This window comes from Capra hircus, chromosome 9 (genome assembly GCF_001704415.2).
Source record: "Capra hircus breed San Clemente chromosome 9, ASM170441v1, whole genome shotgun sequence".
Classification (NCBI taxonomy): Eukaryota; Metazoa; Chordata; class Mammalia; order Artiodactyla; family Bovidae; genus Capra; species Capra hircus.
The window spans coordinates 8,534,283-8,551,677 of record NC_030816.1 but is presented as its reverse complement, the minus strand read 5'-3'; positions in this window follow the sequence as shown (position 1 = coordinate 8,551,677).

Below are 17,395 nucleotides of genomic sequence, written 5' to 3'. Positions count from 1 at the left end.
TAGGAGTCTACACAGAGATAGATAATATGTTTAAAGAAGCAGGGGATGACTCATAATGTGGAATGCTGTTCATTGCTCTGTTAAAAAAAAAAAAGCTTGGATTTGGATTTGGAAACAAGAAAGCTTTAATAATCCTGATAAGAGCAGTTTCAGTGGCCTGGGACAGATGCAAAGTAGTGGTAGGAGGGTGGGAAGTAAGAAGTGGAGACAGAACATATTATAAACAATTGTTTCTGGGAATAAAAATAATGTTGGAGAAGTTTGTAGAGACAAGTCAGAGTATTTTCTTTGTTTTATTTTAAATATTGGAAGCATGAGAGATTGCTCTGAACCAATGGGAGGATGCAGTGGAAAAGCAGAAACTGATGATGCCCCAGAGAAAGAAGAGATACTGAAAGAATAATGTTCCTGATGAACTGAGAAGTAGATGAGGGCTTTCCAGAATCTTTGGAAATAAAATTTACTCAACTGTTCCTATCTTCCTTTTTTCTTGAATGTTCATTATTATCATTTAGGAAAGACTTTTCTCCTTGTATCTTTAAAGAACCTGGCAACTTTACCTTCCACACTCCAAATAAGAATTTATAAAAAAAAACAAATAAGTGTACACCTTATCTATATAAGGCTTCCCTGGCAGCTCAGACAGTAAAGCCTCTGCCTCCAATGTGGGAGACCCAGGTTCAATCCCTGGGTCAGGAAGATCTCCTGGGGAAGGAAATGGCAACCCACTCCAGTATCCTTGCCTGAAGATTCCATGGACAGAGGAGCCCGGTAGGCTACAGTCCACGGGGTTGCAAAGAGTCCGACATGACTGAGTGACTTCACTCACTTTACCTATATAAATATGCTTTCTTCTATGTCAGGTTGCTTTTGAGCCTGTTCATTCTATTGTTTTTTTTAAATTAAAATTTGTACTAGAACATTATTTGTCTGTGATACCATTAATGTATTTTTTGTTTTTTAATTTTCCCAATGTTGTGTTGGTTTCTGCCATACAACGATATGAATTAGTCATAATTATAATATATCCCTTCCCTCTTGAGCCTCCCTCCCTTACCCCATCCCACCCCTCTAGGTCATCACAGAGAGCCAGACTGGGCTCGCTGTGCCACCCAGCAACTTCTCACCAACTATCTATTTTATACACAATAGTGTATATATGTTGATGCTACTTTATCACTTTGTCCACTCACTCTATCCCCCTCTGTATCCACAAGTACATTCTCTACATCTGTATCTCTATTCCTTCCCTGAAAATAGGTTCATCAGTACTATTTTTCCAGATTCCGTATATATAAGTTAATATACTCTATTTGTTTTTCTCTTTCTGACTTACTTCACTCTGTATAACAGGCTCTAGGTTCATCCACTTCACAGGAACTGACTCAAATTCATTCTTTTTTATGCCTGAGTAATATTACATAAACAAGCCATTATGTTCTCCATAAGCCATTACAGAGAACAGTATGGAGAGTCCTTGAAAAACCAGGTGTAATCTACCGTTCAGTTCAGTTCAGTTCAGTTCAGTTTAGTCGCTCAGTCGTGTCCAGCTCTTTGTGACCCCATGAATTGCAGCATGCCAGGCCTCCCTGTCCATCACCAACTCCCGGAGTTCACCCAAACTCATGCCCATCGAGTCAGTGATGCCATCCAGCCATCTCATCCTCTGTCATCCCCTTCTCCTCCTGCCCCTAATCCCTCCCAGCATCAGAGTCTTTTCCAATGAATCACCTCTTTGCGTGAGGTGGCCAAAGTATTGGAGTTTCAGCTTCAACATAAGTCCTTCCAGTGAACACCCAGGACTGATCTCCTTTAGGATGGACTGATTGGATCTTCTTGCAGTCCAAGGGACTCTCAAGAGTCTCCTCCAACACCCAGTTCAAAAGCATCAATTCTTTGGCACTCAGCTTTATTTATAGTCCAACTCTCATATCAATACATGTCTACTGGAAAAACCATAGCCTTGACTAGATGGACCTTGAATATGCTATCTAGGTTGGTCATAACTTTCCTTCCAAGGAGTAAGAGTCTTTTAATTTCATGGCTGCAGTCACCATCTGCAGTCATTTTGGAGCCCCCCAAAATAAAGTCTGACACTGTTTCCACTGTTTCCCCATCTATTTGTCATGAAGTGATGGGACCAGATACCATGATCTTCGTTTTCTGAATGTTGAGCTTTAAGCCAACTTTTTTACTCTCCTCTTTCACTTTCATCAAGAGGCTTTTTAGCTCCTCTTCACTTTCTGCCATAAGGGTGGTGTCATCTGCATACCTGAGCTTATTGATATTTCTCCCAGCAATCTTGATTCCAGCCTGTGCTTCCTCCAGCCCAGCATTTCTTATGATGTACTCCGTATAGAAGTTAAATAAGCAGGGTGACAATATACAGCCTTGACGTACTCCTTTTCCCATTTGGAACTAGTCTGTTGTTCCATGTCCAGTTCTAACTGTTGCTTCCTGACCTGCATATAGGTTTCTCAAGAGGCAGGTCAGGTGGTCTGGTATTCTCATCTCTTTCAGAATTTTCCAGTTTATTGTGATCCACACGGACAAAGGCTTTGGCATAGAAATCAGATTGATTATATTCTTTGCAGCCAAAGATGGAGAAGCTCTATACAGTCAGCAAAAACAAGACCAGGAGCTGACTGTGGCTCAGATCATGAACTTATTGCCAAATTCAGACTTAAATTGAAGAAAGTAGGGAAAACCACTAGACCATTCAGGTATGACCTAAATCAAATCCCTTATGATTATACAGTGGAAGTGAGAAATAGATTCAAGGGCCTAGATCTGATAGATAGAGTGCCTGATGAACTATGGAATGAGGTTCGTGACATTGTGCAGGAGACAGGGATCAAGACTATCCTCATGGAAAAGAAATGCAAAAAAGCAAAATGGCTGTCTGGGGAGGCCTTACAAATAGCTGTGAAAAGAAGAGAAGGGAAAAGCAAAGGAGAAAAGGAAAGATATAAGCATCTGAATGCTGAGTTCCAAAGAATAGCAAGGAGAAAAAAGAAAGTCTTCCTCAGTGATCAATGCAAAGAAATAGAGGAAAACAACAGAATGGGAAAGACTAGAGATCTCTTCAGGAAAATTAGAGATACCAAGGGAACATTTTATGTAGGGATGGGCTCGATAAGGGACAGAAATGGTATGGACCTAACAGAAGCAGAAGATATTAAGAAGAGGTGGCAAGAATACACAAAAGAACTGTACAAAAAAGAGCTTCACCACCCAGCTAATCATGATGCTGTGATCCACCTAGAACCAGACATCCTGGAATGTGAAGTCAAGTGGGCCTTAGAAAGCATCACTATGAACAAAGCTAGTGGAGGTGATGTAATTCCAGTTGAGCTGTTTCAAATCCTGAAAGATGATGCTGTGAAAGTGCTGCACTCAATATGCCAACAAATTTGGAAAGCTCAGCAGTGGCCACAGGACTGGAAAAGGTCAGTTTTCATTCCAATCCCAAAGAAAGGTAATGCCAAAGAATGCTCAAACTACTGCACCATTGCACTGATCTCACATGCTAGTATAAAGTAATGCTCAAAATTCTCCAAGCCAGGCTTCAGCAATACGTGAATGATTTTGGAAAGGCAGGGGAACCAGAGATCAAATTGCCAACATCCACTGGATCATGGAAAAAGGAAGAGAGTTCCAGAAAAACTATTTCTGTTTTATTGACTATGGCAAATCTACCATATGACCCAGCAACTCCACTACTGGGCATATATCCTGAAAACCACACCATTGTAAAAGACACATTAACCCCAGTGTTCATTGTAGCACTATTTACTATAGCCAGGGCATGGAAACAACTTAGATGTCCACTGACATGAATGGATAAAGAAGATGTGGTATGTATATACAATGAGTATTATTCTGCCATTAATATTAATACTCAGGAATAAAATAATTGGTTTACTACAAATAAAAAATAATCCTGAAGAATGTCAAATTATATCCTATAAAGTGTAGCAGGAACAATCAGTTAACAATTGATAAATGTTCGTTAATTTCTTTGTAGATATTAGGCATTATGATAAATCATGCAAGAGATCTCAACTTATTTACTCATGATGAAAAATTAAGAAATGCTATGGTATTTAATAGCATGTATTTTGTTTGTTTCTGCTACTCTTGGCTTCTAACACTCTCATTCTTTTTTTTGTATTTTATCATATTTTATTATATATATGTATATATATATATATATATATATCATTCATTCAGGCTTAGGCACTCAGTCATGTCCAACTCTTTGTGACTCTTTGGATTGTAGCCCACCAGTCTCCTCTGTCTGTGGGATTTTTCAGGCAAGAATACTGTAGTGGGATTTCCTTCTCCAATTTCATACACATATATGTTTTCAAATATTATTTTTATTAAAGTATAGTTGATTTATAATGTTATGTTGCCAGGTGTACAGTAAAGTGTTTCAGTGATATATATATTCTTTTTCAGATTATTTTCCCTTATAGGTTGTTACCTAATATTGAGTACAGTTCTCTGTGCAATACAATAGGTCCCTGTTGGTTGCCTATTTTAGGTATATTAATTTGTTTATGTTAATTCCAAACTCCTAATGTATCCTTCTTTCATCTCTTCCTCCTTTGGTAACCATAAGTTTGTTTCTCTGTGTTAAACCCACCCATTAGAATAGGGTATGTGTCTCAGTTTATGTGTATGTCCTTTTTAATTTGTATGCTTATTAGCTCACTCTTTCATTCACTTTTGAATATAGCACTGGCCCATAAATGATTAACATTGCTTACAGAGTTAAAGTATAATAAATAAAATTAAATTACAATCTATAATAAAATATTATATATTTTAATAAAATTAAAAGTGCATATATAAAATGAGACACACATTCTATTCTTATAAGTAAGTTTAATTTTGGTGGGAAATTTAATTTAGAGGTAGGGGAGTAAAGAATAGTAATAATTATAACATAAGGCAAAGCATTGTAAGTATTTAAGTGTATAATTTTTTACAAAATGTCTAAGGATGGAGAAAACAGTATTTTTAATGGAAGAGGAAGCAGCATTTTGAGAGCTGAGACAAGCCTAATTAGACTTCCCGATTAAAATATTTTTTCTTTTTATTAGCACCATGCTCTAACCAATTGAGCTAAGCTGATATAACAAAAATTTTTATACCTCACTGATGGACTTCCCTGGTGGTGCAGTGGATAGGAATCCACCTGCAATGCAGGGGACGCAGGTTCTTTCCCTGATCTAGGAAGATTCCATATACTGCAGAGCAGCTAAGTGCCTGTGACACAGCTACTGAGCTCACACTCTAGAGCCTGCTGCCGCAGCTACTGAAGCCCTGGCACCCTAGAGCCTGCTGCCACAGCTACTGAAGCCCTGGCATCCTGGAGCCTGCTGCCTCAGCTACTGCAGCCCTGGCATCCTAGCGCCTGCTGCCTCAGCTACTGCAGCCCTGGCATCCTGGAGCCTGCTGCCTCAGCTACTGCAGCCCTGCAGCCCTGGCATCCTAGCTCCTGCTGCTGCAGCTACTGAAGCCCTGGCATCCTGGAGCCTGCTGCCACAGCTACTGAAGCCCTGGCATCCAAGCGCCTGCTGCCTCAGCTACTGCAGCCCTGGCATCCTGGAGCCTGCTGCCTCAGCTACTGCAGCCCTGGCATCCTAGCGCCTGCTGCTGCAGCTACTGAAGCCCTGGCATCCTGGAGCCTGCTACCGCAGCTACTGAAGCCTGTGTACTTGGAGCTTGTGCTCTGCAACAAGAGAAGCCATGGGAATAAGAAACCCACGTACCATAATGAAGAGAAGCCCCTGCTTATCACAGCTAGGTAAAAGCCCGCACAGCAACGAACACCCAGCACGGACAAAAAATAAAAATAATTAAGTAATAAAAAATATTTTTTAAACCTCATTGAAATAGTAGTGCAATCTCATGGTGGAGATATTGTATTACAGATAAAAATATAGAAGAAAGTAACAATTCAAGTCATTTTATAAAATTATTAAAATTTTACAAACTGGAGAAAAAGTAGGGGAAGGAAAGACATTTTCAAGCTAGGAGAACATCATGGCAAAGTCAAGAAGGAGGGAGAAAGCAACAGGAGTTGGAAATAATGGGAGATTGGACAAATAGTGCGGTTGCTCATGGCTGGAAATATGGATTTGATTTTTATCATGGAAGGCCTTGAATGCTCTGAAGAATTTTTAATATATTTCTGTAGGATTAAGACAGGACATCCCTGTATTTGGTTTTGTGTTTTAGGGTGCCTAACATCCTAAACATCCTGTGGTGATGATGCATAACAAAAACTAAGGGGGATAGATGGTGGAGTTAGGAAACCAGTTAGGCTTCCTATTGCAAAAACCCAAATATGAGCCGTGGGGTTAATAATGGGAATGGAAATGTAGAGAAGATTGAGAGACACCCTGCAGAATGAAAAGCTTTCAAGACCTGGCAAACGAATGTGGGCGAAAAATAAAAGGAGACTGAAAAGGTTCGAACTTGAGTGCCTGCTAGGTTTGTGAAATCGAAGTAGGAAAGAACTCACTGCAGTGAACAAAATGAGGAGGTTTGCTCTGAGCTCGTGGAGTTTCTGATATCAGTGTCTGACAGGGAGTTGACCCTATGGAGAGAAGGGCAGGGCTGGAGATCTTGAATTTGGGCGCCTAAAGCCATGGAAGGATTAGCTTGATGAGGAAATTACACAGCTGAAGAAAGTAAAAGTAAAAAAGCCAATGTTTCATTGTATTTCTTCTCTTTCCTTTGCTGCTAAGTCACTTCAGTCGTGTCTGACTCTGTGCGACCCCATAGATGCCAGCCCACCAGGCTCCTCCGTCCCTGGGATTCTCCAGGCAAGAACACTGGAGTGGCTTGCCAGACAGATCGTTTAACAGGGCGATTTGATAGTATGAATATGTGGACAAAGACCAGAGATCTTGGCAATATGTACTAGTGTTAAGAGTATTGAATGCAAATGCGGGTCCTGGAAGCAAACTGAGGGTAGAAGACAGCTGTTATTTTAAAACAAATTTATTAGAAATAATTATAATATGTGTAACTGTTTGAATATAGTAAATTATAGTTGAGGTTTTGGGAGATATTTAGGTATAAAATTACTCTTAAATTAAATACTAGTGGAACTTAGGTTTCTTTTTAAGAACTAGCTAATTAAGTTCTAAAAATGGGAATTGGGAGGGTTTGAACAGCTGGAAAGCAGATGGGGGTTAGGGTGGGGTGAATAGAAAAGTCATTACTAAAGAGAAATGTTTAATATTATTTGTCTTCTGTTTGATTTGGTGGCTTTATAGTGGAATTTGAGGCATCGTTTTGGCAGCCAAATGGACTTGGGTTTGGTAGTTAAATTTATAGGTAGTACAATGTGGCTTTGCAGAGAATGATAGAGTCTGTTATCATAAATTCTCTGCATAAGAACTTCTGTTACCAAATTGTGCACATATAACATGTTTAATAAAGGATGCTGAAATATTTAATTTGTGATATTCCTATAGGGTCTTTTTCTATTATTAATTTTTACTGAGTATAATTGCTGTGTTAGTTCCTGCTGTACAGCAAAGTGAATCAGCTATCAGTTCAGCTCAGTTCAGTCACTCAGTCATGTCCAACTCTTTGTGACCCCATGGACCTCAGCACACCAGGCTTCCCTGTCCATCACCAACTCCCGGAGCTTACTCAAACTCGTGTCCATTGAGTTGGTGATGCCATCCAACCATCTCATCCTCGGTCATCCCCTTCTCTTCCTGCCTCCAATCTTTCCCAGCATCAGGGTCTTTTCTAATGAATCAGCTTTTTGCATCAGATGGCCAAAGTATTGGAGTTTCAGCTTCAGCATCAGCCCTTCCAATGACTATTCAGGACTGATTTCCTTTAGGATGGACTGGATGGTTCTCCTTGCAGTCCAAGGAACTCTCAAGAGTCTCCTCCAACACCAAAGTTCAAAAGCATCAATTCTTTGGCGCTCAGCTTTCTTTATAGTCCATCTCTCATATCCATATATGTCTACTGGAAAAACCATAACCTTGACTAGATGGACTACTAGATTTGACTACTTTGTTGGCAAAGTAATGTCTCAGCTTTTTAATATGCTGTCTATGTTGGTCATAACTTTTCTTCCAAGGAGCACGCGTCTTTTAATTGCATGGCTTCAGTCACCAACTGCAGTGATTTTGGAGCCCCCCAAAATAAAGTCTGACACTGTTTCCACCGTTTCTCCATCTATTTGCCATGAAGTGATGGGACCGGATGCCATGATCTTCGTTTTCTGAATGTTGAGCTTTAAGCCAACTTTTTCACTCTCCTCTTTCACTTTCATCAAGAGGCCTTTTAGTTCTTCTTCACTTTCTGCCATAAGGGTGGTGTCATCTGCGTATCTGAGGTTATTGATATTTCTCCCAGCAAACTTGATTCCAGCTTGTGCTTCTTCCAGCCCAGCGTTTCTCATGATATACTCTGCATATAAGTTGAATAAGCAGGGTGACAATATACAACCTTGACACACTCCTCTCCCTATTTGGAATCAGCTGTAGGTATACATATACCCTCTCCTTTTGGATTTCCTTCCCATTTAGGTCACTATGGAGCGCTGGGTAGGCTTCCCAGGTGATGCTAGTGGTAAAGAGCTTGTCTGCCAATGCAGGAGAGATAAGAGAAGTGGGTTTGATCCCTGGATCAGGAAGATCCCCTGGAGAAGGGCATGACAACCCACTCCAGTATTCTTGCCTGGAGAATCTCATGGATAGAGAAGTCTGCCAGGCTATAGTCCATAGGGTTGCATAGAGTCGCACACAGCTGAAGCAACTCAGCACACATGCAGAGCGCTGAGTTGGGTTCCCTGAGCTATAGCGTTGGTTCTCACTAGTTACCTATTCTTTAGATAGGATCACTAGTGCATATATGTCACTCCCAGTGTATAGCCCACACTCCCAGTTCATCCTACTTCCCTCCTTGGTGTCCACACATTTGTTCTCTATGCCTGTGTCCATATTTCTGTTTTGCAAATACAATAATCCATACCATTTTTCTAGATTCCATGTATAGGTGTTCATATTACAATATTTGCTTTTCTCTTTCTGACTTACTTCACTCTATGTGACAATTTCTAGGTTCATCCACATCTCTACAAATGACCCAATTTCATTACATTTTACGGTTGAATAATATCTCATCATATATATGCACCACATCTCCGTTAGGCATTCCTCTGCCAATGGACATCTAGGTTGCTTCCATGCCCTGGTGGTTGTAAACTGCTGCAGTGAACACTGGGGTGATGGATCTTTTTGAATCAGTTTTCTTTGGGTATATGCCCAGAAGTGGGATTGCTGGGTCTTATGGTAGTTCTGCTTTTAGTTTTTTAAGGAACCTCCATACTGTTCTCCATAGTGACTGTATCAATTTACTTCCACACCAATAAGGCAAGAGGGTTCCCTTTTATCCACACCCTCTTTAGCATTTATTTTAGGTAACTGCAGGCTCTTTTAAAGGCAACATGAAGAGAGAGCTTCCCTGTGCATCCTAGTAGAAAGTAGTTCCTACATCCCCTATTCTATTAGTTTTTATCCTCTTTGTTTTCTCCCTGGTACTTATCTAAATACTAATATTATGTCACAAATTGCTACATCCGTTTGTTCATTGCTTATCAACTGCCCTAGATCCTAAGATCACTGACGCAGGCATTTGGCTCTTCTTGTTCATCTTTGTAAGTGTCTCAAGTTGTGCCTGACTCAAACTAGAGTTCAGTAAATACCTGTGGACTGACTGACTGCTGACTGAAGGATAAGATATGGTTGTTTTCTCTATTAGAAGATATGGGCCTTGAGAAATGTGATTGTTCTTTCTTCTCTCTCATTTAACCCTCTCTCTCCATTCTTCCTTCCTTCTACATTATTTACTTGCCCTTTTATGTGTGGGACAGTATCCTCAGCACCTAAAACAGTGTCTGAGGCACACCATTGGTGCTTGACAAGTATTTATTAAACTTGTGAATATATTTATTCATGTACTCCTTCACCTGTCAAACCCTATATCTTGTTTATACTAGGCATTTTTCTAGATCCTAAGTGTGTGAAGAGTATCTATATTAAAAAAAAAAAACAACAAGAACTGAAAGGCTAAGGAGTTTAGTAACTGCTCTGTTAGAGGAGTGCCTTGGGGGCTTTATGAGTGAAGAAGGATACTTAATCAGACAATGGGGAGGAAAAGTGTCTGGACAGTGTCTGTGAAGGCTTGTTTGAGCTGAGAATTTAAGGAGACCCATGGATCTCATAAATATCCATCAGTTCAGTTCAGTCACTCAGTCATGTCCGACTCTTTGCGACCCCATGAATCGCAGCACGCCAGGCCCCCCTGTCCATCACCAACTCCCGGAGTTCACTCAGACTCACGTCCATCGAGTCCGTGATGCCATCCAGCCATCTCATCCTCTGTCGTCCCCTTCTCCTCCTGCCCCCAATCCCTCCCAGCATCAGAGTCTTTTCCAATGAGTCAACTCTTCACATGAGGTGTCCAAAGTACTGGAGCTTCAGCTTTAGCATCATTCCTTCCAAGGAAATCCCAGGGCTGATCTCCTTCAGAATGGACTGGTTGGATCTCCTTGCAGTCCAAGGGACTCTCAAGAGTCTTCTCCAACACCACAGTTCAAAAGCATCAATTCTTCGGCGCTCAGCCTTCTTCACAGTCCAACTCTCATATCCATACATGACCACAGGAAAAACCATACCCTTGACTAGACGGACCTTAGTCGGCAAAGTAATGCCTCTGCTTTTGAATACACTGTCTAGATTGGTCATAACTTTTCTTCCAAGGAGCACGCGTCTTTTAATTTCATGGCTGCAGTCACCATCTACAGTGATTATGGAGCCCCAAAAAATGAAGTCTGACACTGTTTCCATGTTTCCCCATCTATTTCCCATGCAGTGATGGGACCAGAGGCCATAATCTTCGTTTTCTGAATGTTGAGCTTTAAGCCAATTTTTCACTCTCCTCTTTCACTTTCATCAAGAGGCTTTTTAGTTCTTCTTCACTTTCTGCCATAAGGGTGGTGTCATCTGCATATCTGAGGTTATTGATATTTCTCCCGGCAATCTTGATTCCAGCTTGTGTTTCTTCCAGTCCAGTGTTTCTCATGATGTACTCCGCATATAAGTTAAATAAGCAGGGTGACGATATATAGCCTTGACGCACTCCTTTTCCTATTTGTAACCAGTCTGTTGTTTCATGTTCACTTCTAACTGTTGCTTCCTGACCTGCATACAGATTTCTCAAGAGGCAGGTCAGGTGGTCTGGTAGTCCCATCTCTTTCAGAATTTTCCACAGTTTATTGTGATCCACACAGTCAAAGGCTTTGGCATAGTCAATAAAGCAGAAATAGATGTATTTCTGGAACTCTCTTGCTTTTTCCATGATCTAGCAGATGTTGGCAATTTGATTTCTGGTTCCTCTGCCTTTTCTAAAACCAGCTTGAACATCAGGGACTTCACGGTTCATGTATTGCTGAAGCCTGGCTTGGAGAATTTTGAGCATTACTTTACTAGCATGTGAGATGAGTGCAACTGTGCAGTAGTTTGAACATTCTTTGGCATTGCCTTTCTTTGGAATTGGAATGAAAACTGACCTTTTCCAGCCCTGTGGCCAGTGCCGAGTTTTCCACATTTGCTGGCATTTTGAGTGCAGCACTTTCATAGCATCATCTTTCAGGATTTGAAATAGCTCAACTGGAATTCCATCACCTCCACTAGTTTTGTTCGTAGTGATGCTTTCTAAGGCCCACTTGACTTCACATTCCAGTATGTCTGCCTCTAGATCAGAGATCACACCATCATGCTTATCTGGGTCGTGAAGCTCTTTTTTGTACAGTTCTTCTGTGTATTCTTGCCACCTCTTCTTAATATCTTCTGCTTCTGTTAGGTCCATACCATTTCTGTCCTTTATCGAGCCCATCTTTGCATGAAATGTACCATTGATATCTCTAATTTTCTTGAAGAGATCTCTAGTCTTTCCCATTCTGTTCTTTCCTCTATTTCTTTGCACTGATCGCTGAAGAAGGCTTTCCTATCTTGTCTTGCTATTCTTTGGAACTCTGCATTCAGATGCTTATATCTTTTCTTTTCTCCTTTGCTTTTTGCCTCTCTTGTTTTCACAGCTCTTTGTAAGTCCTTCTCAGACAGCCAGTTTGCTTTTTTGCATTTCTTTTCCATGGTGATGGTCTTGATCCCTGTCTCCTGTACAATGTCACAAACCTCATTCCATAGTTCATCAGGCACTCTATCTATCAGATCTAGGCCCTTAAATCTATTTCTTACTTCCACTGTATAATCATAAGGGATTTGATTTAGGTCATACCTGAATGGTCTAGTGGGTTTCCCTACTTTCTTCAAGTTGAGTTTGAATTTGGTAATAAGGAGTTCATGATCTGAGCCACAGTCAGCTCCTGGTCTTGTTTTTGTTGACTGTATAGAGCTTCTCCATCTTTGGCTGCAAAGAATATAATCAATGTGATTTCAGTGTTGACCATCTGGTGATGTCCATGTGTAGAGTCTTCTCTTGTGTTGGAAGAGGGTGTTTGCTATGACCAGTGCATTTTCTTGGTAAAACTCTATTAGTCTTTGCCCTGCTTCATTCTGCATTCCAAGGCCAAATTTGCCTGTTACTCCAGGTAGCTCTTGACTTCCTACTTTTGCATTCCAGTCCCCTATAAGGAAAAGGGCATCTTTTTTGGGTGTTAGTTCTAAAAGGTCTTGTAGGTCTTCATAAAACCGTTCAACCTCAGCTTCTTCAGCATTACTGTTTGGGGCATAGACTTGGATTACTGTGATATTGAATGGTTTTCCTTGGAGACGAACAGAGATCATTCTGTCATTTTTGAGACTGCATCCAAGTACTGCATTTTGGACTCTTTTGTTGACCATGATGGCTACTCCATTTCTTCTGAGGGATTCCTGCCCACAGTAGTAGATATAATGGTCATCTGAGTTAAATTCACCCATTCTAGTCCATTTTAGTTTGCTGATTCCTAGAATGTCGACGTTCACTCTTGCCATCTGTTGTCTGACCACTTCCAATTTGCCTTGATTCATGGACCTCACATTCCTATGGACCAGGTTCCTATGCAATATTGCTCTTTACAGCATCAGACCTTGCTTCTATCACCAGTCACATCCCCAGCTGGGTATTATTTTTGCTTTGGCTCCATCCCTTCATTCTTTCTGGAGTTATTTCTCCACTGACCTCCAGTAGCATATTGGGCAGCTACTGACCTGGGGAGCTCCTCTTTCAGTATCCTATCATTCTGCCTTTTCATACTGTTCATGAAATATATATAAAATTGAGTTAAGTGAACACTATCTTTTAGGAATTGAGGAAATTTCAACACTGTCATTTTCAAATGTGTGTGATACAGCCTAAAGTAGATAGGTCAGGATAAATTGGAGAGTTTCTAGAGATAAAGATCTCCATCCTATTGTCATATCTGAGATCCTGTTTTTCAGAAAGTATATTTTGACAAAGCATCAGAGGTAATTTTATGTGATTCCCCTCCCTCCACCCCTCCCTAGTAAAAAAATATACCCTAATAGAATGGATAAAGTCACCTACGTACGAATGAGTTCCATTCCAACAGCATGATCATAAATCCAATTTGTTCATAATTCACACAAAGTTAGCCTAGGTACCCAGCTAATACAATTGGCTATATAGTACTGCGTGTGTGTTAGTCACTCAGTCGTGTCTGACTCTTTGTGATCGCATGGATGGAAGCCTGCCAAGCTCCTTTGTCTGTGGGATTTCCCAGGTGAGAATACTAAAATGGGTAGCCTTTTCCTTCTCTAAGGGATCATCCTGACCCAGGGATTGAACCCAGGTCTGCTGCACTGCAGGAAGATTCTTTACTGTCTGAGCCCCCAGGGAATTTTTATAATACTTTTCACACAAATAATGCATTAAAAAAAAACCAAAAAATAAAGACACCACTTTTAATCTTACGTTGCAGCACCTTAAAAAGTTCAGTAGTACAGTACAGCTGGCATACAGGGGCTGGCATTTGGTGAACAGGAAAGAAGAGTTACTGCATGGAGGAGGCAGGAGAGGTGGGAGGTGGTAGACCTGAAGGATCACCGCAGTAGGAGATGGAGGGCAAGCTGCAGTTTCACTTACGCCGGATGCTGATGGCATAGGTTCTGATTCCTTGCTTGGACCAGATGCATATTTGCATCTTTGAAAGTTCACAATTTAAAGGGTCATCTGTAGGGGAATTACTATACTGCCATCTGAGATGGTGATTTTATATCTGAAAGGATCCTATGTGCTCATTTAAGCCATAGGTTCATACAATGCATTTTTATATTTTTTCCTTAAGGGAATGATTTATTGTGTTATTATTTACTTAATAGTTTGAATATACTTTTAGATTTTAAAATGTTACTTGAAATGCCTTTCAAGTCACATGTTCTTTAAGAACTACTCCTTTGTTTAGAATAAATTTCACATATAGCATTTTTCAAGGACAAAATTCTTAAATATTTGTTGAGAGAAATGGTAGTATGTGTGAATAAGATATAAAATATAGTTTCCTATGAGGATGATATCAGATTCAAATATAAGAGGGCCATGTATAAGTTTGCCTACATACATAGGCACACATGTTTAAGGTCCATCAGCAACTAGCAAACACTAATCTGTGTTGAAAACTCTTGAGCTTAACGTTATATTTACAAAACTGATGAGTTCTGTTTTCATTGAAGGCTGTTAGCATATGTTTATTGAACCTCACAAAATGATACTGTACTTGTGTTTATTCTTTGCTCCTAAGATTCATTTTTGTTATTGTTCGAAGAATTTTTGATGTTCCAACAGACTAATTGATGGCATTTGAATATATTGTGGATCACTAATTATGACTAATTCTGTCCAAATTTTGATTTACAAGCTAAAAGATTCAGAGGAACATATTTAATTTTTGTGTTGAAAAAACAGGGTTGTCAGTTTTCCTTATGACTGAAAGAAAAGGATGTTCCTCTTAGACCTTTAGCATGAAACTTTCATATATGCAAATTTGAAGGTAGAAATTTTAGAGAAATATTTCATTCCTGTTGCTTTTAAGATAATTATTTTGTCTGCCTTAAACTAAACATTTTTCAGAGAAATTGCAAGTGCTGAGTTTCCAAATCTAAACTTGATTTTAAATGTGTAAATCCAATATACATAACTCATGTGATATGTACATGGAAACATTTTAAGCATTTTTTGATATCTAGACCCCAACAATATCTGTTAACCCTCTTTTTCAGATGGTGAAAAATAATATCTTGATTAGATTTTATAATTTCATAATCTTTTAAATTAAAAGCCTTATTTCAATCCTGTTTATTTTGAATTTTGAAAGTCAAGTCTGACTTAAAGGCCTTATTCTTTCCATCTTTCTCAAGCTCCATTTATTCTCTCCAATTGCCTTCTCTCTGCTTCCACTGTGTGTGTGTGTATTTAGAAGTAGATAGGGTCAAGGATGGAGTCAAAGTGATACGGGAGTGAAGGCATTTTGGTCTTACCATAGAATCTCCTCCTCCATTCCTAGATTTTCTGGTATTCTGGGCCCTATAGATTGTCAAAATTACTCTTGATCTAGTAACTGCTTTTAAATAAAAACTCAAGATATAGAAATGGCTTACTTGAACTTTTAAAGATATAGAAATCAAACTTAAAAATATACCTCTTACTACTTTTCTCTTCATGTTCTTCATTCTTTTCCCATTGTTTGCTTCATATTCTTCCCTTCAATGACAGCGCACTCTTTATGTCATAAGAAGAATCATCCTGTTTTTTGAACTATTTCACTTTGTGCTCCCCTCAATTCTGCCTTTGATTGAAATAAGTCTTTGGGGAAAGACTCTTGTTTCTCCCTAGTAGGTTCTTCCCTGGTGGCTCAGATGGTAGAGAATCTGCCGATAATGCAGGAGACCTGGAATTGATCCCTGACTCAGGAAGATCCCCCAGAGAAAGGGAATGGCAACCCACTCCAGCATTCTTGCCTGGAGAATCCCAGTCCATGGAATCACAAAGAGTTGGACATGACTAAGCAACTTAACACTTCTTTCTCCCTGGCAGTGTACAGAGAGAATTATGCAAGAAGCTATAACAATTATTAGTAACAGCATGTCATATTTTAGGTGTCAGCATAAGGATGGGATTTTTCTTAGAAGAAGCCTTCAGATGGTGTGTTTGATCCAGAGTGTCAAAGCGTTAGTGTCTGGGGAGATGTTTAGAAAGTGGCATGCTTATTACTGAGTGCATATTATTAGAAGAATCATCTGCTGAATGTGTGATGAAAATTTAGCCCAGCCAGGAAATTGGATGTTCAGCCTGACATGCCAACTCTAATTTACGTCACCGCTGGATTCAAATCACATAGGTTTGGCACAGCTAAGTGACCTTCTTTAAAATATTCATGCCATTCTTATCTTCTGGGTCATTGTGTTCCTATTCACATTCAAATGAATTCCTTATTAATTATACTACTGGCTTCAATAGCATTTTTGGTGAACAATGAATTTGTGAATATGATGCAGTCTTTCCTAGCAGCCAGATGGTCGAGTTAGCCAAATTCCCTTGGCTAATTAACATCTAGATGTGGTTTTTATCACACAAGAGCAGAACTTCTGTGACCTCGAAGTAACTCCCTTCAGCTCACAGTAGATTTGATGCTATTGAGGAGCACATCAGAAATTATTCTCTCTACCAATGGAGCTTCTGTACTAAAAGAAATAGAATATATAGATATAAATAGAGATTAGAGTTAGTACTAATTGAGTGAAAATTATATTGATAGGTCGGGATGGCCGAGGATGAGATGGCTGGATGGCATCCCTGACTCGATGGACGTGAGTCTGAGTGAACTCCGGGAGATGGTGATGGACAGGGAGGCCTGGCGTGCTGCGATTCATGGGGTCGCAAAGAGTCGGACACGACTGAGCGACTGAACTAAACTGACCTAAACTAAGGAAGGTTGAGTAATGGATTGACTTCAAAAATAATAGGAGGTAATAACAATATTTGATGAAGAGATTGCATTGAATTAGGAGTTTGTTCACTGAAGGAAAAGTTATGGTTGGGAGGAGGGATGGAGGGCTTTGATAGACCAGGGACCTGTGATGGAGTGATGGTGAGGGGGACAGAGTTAGAAAGCTGTTGGCCTGGATACAAAGTGGAATCTGCGGTGTGGGATGCTCAGGGAAGTGAAAGTGGAAGAAAGTGGAAACCAGGGAGGGTAATGGCAGAGAAGTGAACCTGGGAAGATGCAGAGCAGTTGGAAGAGATCCATGAAACACACAATCGGTGGAGTTATTTACTCTGTAAGACAAATTGAAACCTTCTGTTGATTCTTGAGTCACAGTGTTAT